Source organism: Trachypithecus francoisi, unplaced genomic scaffold, assembly GCF_009764315.1.
Source record: "Trachypithecus francoisi isolate TF-2019V2 unplaced genomic scaffold, Tfra_2.0 Lachesis_group0, whole genome shotgun sequence".
NCBI classification, from domain to species: domain Eukaryota; kingdom Metazoa; phylum Chordata; class Mammalia; order Primates; family Cercopithecidae; genus Trachypithecus; species Trachypithecus francoisi.
Genome location: NW_022681453.1, coordinates 125,099,584 through 125,104,974, shown reverse-complemented (window position 1 = coordinate 125,104,974; position 5,391 = coordinate 125,099,584). Strand labels below are relative to the sequence as shown.

The 5,391-nt window shown below is 37.1% G+C and overlaps 1 long non-coding RNA gene across 1 annotated transcript; it reads right to left on the bottom strand.

Annotated features, from left to right (window-relative positions):
- Window positions 1–259: 259 nt before the first annotated feature.
- Window positions 260–3,883, bottom strand: LOC117077231. The gene is made up of 2 exons (XR_004434709.1): window positions 3,805–3,883; window positions 260–328 (listed from the first exon to the last, which is right to left on the bottom strand). It is a non-coding gene; the product is annotated as an uncharacterized LOC117077231 (long non-coding RNA).
- Window positions 3,884–5,391: the final 1,508 nt, after the last annotated feature.

Here is a 5,391-nt window from a genome sequence, read left to right as displayed (position 1 = left end):
TCTATCTCCCACCTATAAATTACCTGGAGCCAGACTGGCTCAGCTTGTCGGATCAGGTTCCAGAAAACACAAACTTAATCCAAGAAAAGAAAAAGAAAAAGAAAAAAGAAAGAAAGAGAGAGAAAGAAAGAAACGAAGGGAGAAAGAGAAAGAACGAAAACACGAAACTTTAATTCTTCCTTCTTTAGTTTTCCAAATGTGTATTTACTTCCTGCTTCTGCGAATATTCTCCTCCACTAATATTTCTTTTCTTTTTTTCTTTTGAGATGGAGTTTCGCTCTTGTTGACCAGGCTGGAGTGCAGTGGCCTGATCCCAGCGCACCACAACCTCAGACTCCCGGATTCAAGCAATTCTCCTGCCTCCGCCTCCCAAGTGGCTGGGATTACAGGCATGCGCCTCCACGCCCGGCTAATTTTGTTTTTTTTTTTTTTTTTAAGTAGAGTCAGAGTTTCTCCATGTTAGTCAGGCTTGTCTCAAACTCTCGACCTCACGTGATCCGCCCGCCTCGGCCTCCCGAAGTGCTGGAATTACTGGCGTGAGCCACAGCGCCCGGCCCGCCTCCACTAATACTTCTTTCCTTGGGTATTTTAGCTGCTAAATGACTTCCTAGCCTCAGCACATTGCACTGGGTCCTTCCAAGACATTAACATTTCTTCTCTGTCACAATGAGGCCAATCCTTGCGTGTCATAACATTTTTAGGGTGCATTGCAGTTGACATGACACTTCCACCTGCTTTGTCTCATTTAAATCTCATTAACCTTTTATGGTGGGGCAGAGAGTACTTATATTTACTAAGTATACTTCCTAACATTTGTGGGGATTTTGAAGTTTATCATCCCAAATAGCATAACATTTCAGTCATAAAATGCAAAATACTGAATTTTTAAAAGCAATTTCATAGGTACAGAATGAGTGTTACATATAAAGTCATTAAAATATAATGACTATCAATGTTTAATTTCTACTGGAGGTCTTCAGACTGGTGTGTGGAGGCTTCCCAAGAAGTGCGTAGGTACTTGCACAGTTTCAGAAAGGATTTCTCAGATCCTTAATTTTCATACGTACTGTTCCCTAGAAGTGATTTATCTAAGAACTTACTTCCCAAACAGGTCTTCTTTCCAGCTTCCTCTTTCATAATTATTCTACTTTCACCTTATAAAATAAAAATGTCACTTTTATCTATTTCTAATGTCATCAAGGTACACTGTCCTGGGCTCAAAAAGTCCCTTTGTGTCTAATATTTGGACTATTTGAAATATTGTTGTAGGTGTTAGGAAAGTGAACGATCTAAATTACTGGGCAATAAAATTTTGTGCAAGTCCTGTATTTCCCAATTATTGTCTTTCAACAGAATTGAAGAAGATCCTGATTAAGTTGTTGGCTAATATATCTTTGAAATAATTTTATATGATAAATCACTAGGGCATGTAACTTGGAAAGTGTTCAAAGAATTGTGTGTCATTACTATAATAAAACTACTTCCATTTCCATCTGTATTTTTATGTGGGCAACAGTTTTTTAGCAATTCCATCTATAAAAACAAAAATAGGAATAGAACCGATGATGAATCTTGGTTCACCTAGCAGCGAGTCATATTCATTTACAGATAGAAGCTTCATATATCTTAAGAAATACATTTCCAATATTTTTGCCTTTATGTTAATAATAATTTATCAAAGTTTGTTATATGGTTATGCTGTTAGTATTGCCTACTACTATAAATTATAATGATGATTCAACACAAAATACTTTTTAAACAGAACTAGGAAATTCCCAGGAAATTCACACAAAAGATTTAAATGCATACATTTTTATTGCAGAGAAATATAATAGGGTAATCAATAACAGACTTTCCAACATAAAACATACGTTAGTAAGATAAAATTCTGTAGGATAAAGGGAATGGAAATAGGAGTTTAAGAAGGCGAAATTGATGTTTCTCCTAAAAAGTGCTTGTTCATGTATTTTTTTAATGGATAATGGTGGCTATCAAATCACTACGATATATGGATTCTTTGGAACCAATTTAAGAATGATGTAACAATTTTATTTTAAATTGCCAATATTTATGTCATGCCAGAAATTATATCATTTATAAGTAGTTAAACTTACAACAAAAGGTTTTAGATGTCAACTTAAACATTTGTGAGAGGGCACATAATTTTTAAATGTTCTTTTAGGGCATACATGGGGAAAAATTGTCGAAGACTTCTGTCTTTCACTGTAAGCTATTAGATTGAACATCTCCATGTATGTTTATTATTTCTATCCCTGCAACACCAGCGGCTTGTTTCTTCTTCCCCCAAGCCACACTTCTTTTTTAATTGCTCCATGAGGGTTGTTGTGTACGCAGGTTGAGCAGAAAACAACAAACCATGTGGCTATTGCCTGCCCGGCAGTTAACGAGGCTCATGCCCCAGCAAACTGGCTCATTTCTGTACAACAGCCCCTCAATTTCATGCCTGAGTAAAATTACAAATCACCACATGTCATGGTCCTTCACGGTCACTTGCACAGAGTTGACACTATGAACATAAAACTTGTAAATACTATGAATCAACTAAAATTTCCCAATTACAGATGAAGAAATTGATGTTCCAAGAGACAAAATGACTTGCCCAAATTTACACTGCTGGCAGAAGGCAGATCCAGGTAGGTCTCAAAACTACAAATCTGAATTTACATTATGTATAATATATATATATATATGTATGTTATGCACATACACACACATATACATATCTCTGTGTATACATATGTTTATATTTATATATCAGTGTTTGCATGTGTAAATTAGCTCAAACTAATATTAGACTAGTGGAACTATTGTGCCTCAACCTCAGAGACTATACATATGATGCATAGAGAAGAGGTCCTATGAGGTGGGCTCTTTTGTTCTGCAGAAAGAAAAAGAAATGGGGAACTGGAGGACGACATACTATGTGATCCCTGTCAGCCACCAAACTTTTTTTTTTTTTTAATCTTATAGGTAGAAAATGAGTGTATATGCAGAAGACTGAGGAGCTTCTTTTCAGGTGGGACTTTGTGTGACATCAGGGCACAGATTAGGTTTTCTAGAAGCTCATATTTGAACCAAGGAAGAAGAGGGTCATCTTCTCTATCTCTGCACAAAACACAGCACTTCTCCGACCTTAGAAAAGGAATGTGAGAAGGGGTCTGGCTGCTTTGGGAGCATCAGGAAAGGGCACCTGGACCTGGCTAGTGGTCATTTTAATGGAACACAGGAGGAAGGGCCGTACCAGTCAGGTCATCTTCAGAGAGGTCCATAAGTGCTAGTATAGTGATGGTGGGCTACAAGCAGAAAGGAAGCTCGCAGCAGACAAACACATTCATTCATAGACATTATGTAAAACTTCAAAATGCTTTCAGGAATTTTTCAAGGACCTAGTGTACCTGAAAAGTTTGTTTGGTTAATAACAAAGCAAAAATAAAGACAGAAGCAAAATTAGAAATGGATCATTAGTCCTGTTGTGATCCCATTTGCACCTATAGGCTAGTAAGACCTAGGTATTTGAGACAATATATGCACTTATATATTGTAATGCATATATATTATATGTAAAAATGTATTTTGATAAATTCATAAATGCTTCTCACATTCTTCTGTTTTATCTTATCAGCCAGATTTTGATTTGTTGAATAGACATTCACTGAATATCTATTGGGCTGGAAGAAAATGATGAACAAGACATACAAAGTCTCTGGTTTTTTTTTTTTAGACAGAGGTTCGCTCTTGTTGGCCAGGCTGGAGTGCAGTGGTGTGATCTTGGCTCACTGCAACCTCTGCCTCCTGGGTTCAAGCGATTCTCCTGCCTCAGCTTCCCTAGTAGCTGGTATTACAGGCGTCCACCACCACGCCTGGCTAATTTTTTGTATTTTTTTTAGTAGAGATGGTTTCATCATGTTGGCCAGGCTGGTCTCAAACTCCCAACCTCAGGTGATCCACCCACCTCAGTCTCCCAAAGTGCTGGGATTACAGGCGTGAGCCACCGTGCCCGGCCAGTCCCTGCTTGTATGGAACTAATAATGTAGTGAGAGAAATGGATAGTAAACAAACAAACAAAAATCGTATGATTTCTAATAGTGATAATATTACGAGGCTTCTTTACATGGACGTAAGAAAGGTCTCCATGGGAAGTCATCTGAGTAGAGACCTAATCCCCATCATTTGAAAATACAGTGTAGTAGTTCTCAACCCTGAGTGTAAATAAGCATTACCTGGGAGACCTTTCTAAAACTAGTGCATAGGCCCCTTTAAAAACCATTTAAATAAAAATATCTAGAAATGAGGCTTAGGCATTTGTGTTGTTAATAGTTTCCCCGGGTGATTCTAATGTTCAGTCACAGTTGGCAACTCCTTACTTAGATAAAAGCGGGGCAAGCAGAGATAATGGTATATTCACACTTATGTGTCCACAGATGTATGCTTGGCATGCAGAAGGAACAGCAAAGAAGGGACGAAAAAAGAGTTGAGATCAGAAAGAAAAGTATGGCTAGATCATGTAGGCCTTGTGAGGTCATGGTAATAGGTTTATACTTTATTTTAAGCATAATGAGAAGGCATTATATTGTACCTACTAGGTCATGTTGATAAAAGCGGGGAAAGAGAAAAGAAACAGAAAATTCCCACTTTTCCAAGCTTCTCAATGTAAAAACACAAAGATATATTCTTTACTTTTTAATCACAAGGTCATGTTAATCATCCAGTCTCTGGCAAATGAATGAGTTTTCCCTACCAATAGAAGTTAGAGAGAAATGAAATATTAATCTGTTGAAAATGAGTCACCATCACCCTGAAAAGAAAAAGAAGTGGAAGGACACTATACCACTGGATGCTGTCATGGAAGGAAGGAAGGAAGGAGGGAGGGAGGGAAGGAAGGAAGGAGGGAGGGAGGAAGGGAGACAGGGAGGGAGGGAAGAAAAAATAGTCACTACGTATAAATACACACAATTACAAGGAGTATAGGCACATATATTTAGAAATCTGTGTTTAAAATTTATTGTTGCTGAAATGCAAAGAAATGCCATCTCAGCTAAGAGCTACTTTTAAATTGTTATTATTTGACATAGTTTTAACAACCTAATTTTTCCATCTCAGCGTATGTTCTTTCCCTGCTGTGGTTTTCTGATTAGCCCTATCTGCTGGAAAGAGACAAGTAAAGAATTGTTTATCGTCAAGATGAAATATTTCGACAATTAAGGCCAAGATTTCTGAAAATACATAAACTGAAATTTATGCTTTTTAAGAGCACTTAAGAAAGAATAGCTTACTAATCTATCACAAATATAGAAATGCAGATATAGAGTTTGCTATGTTTTCTTATTTTATTTTATTGTACTGATTGGGAAATGTTATGAAGCAAGAAGG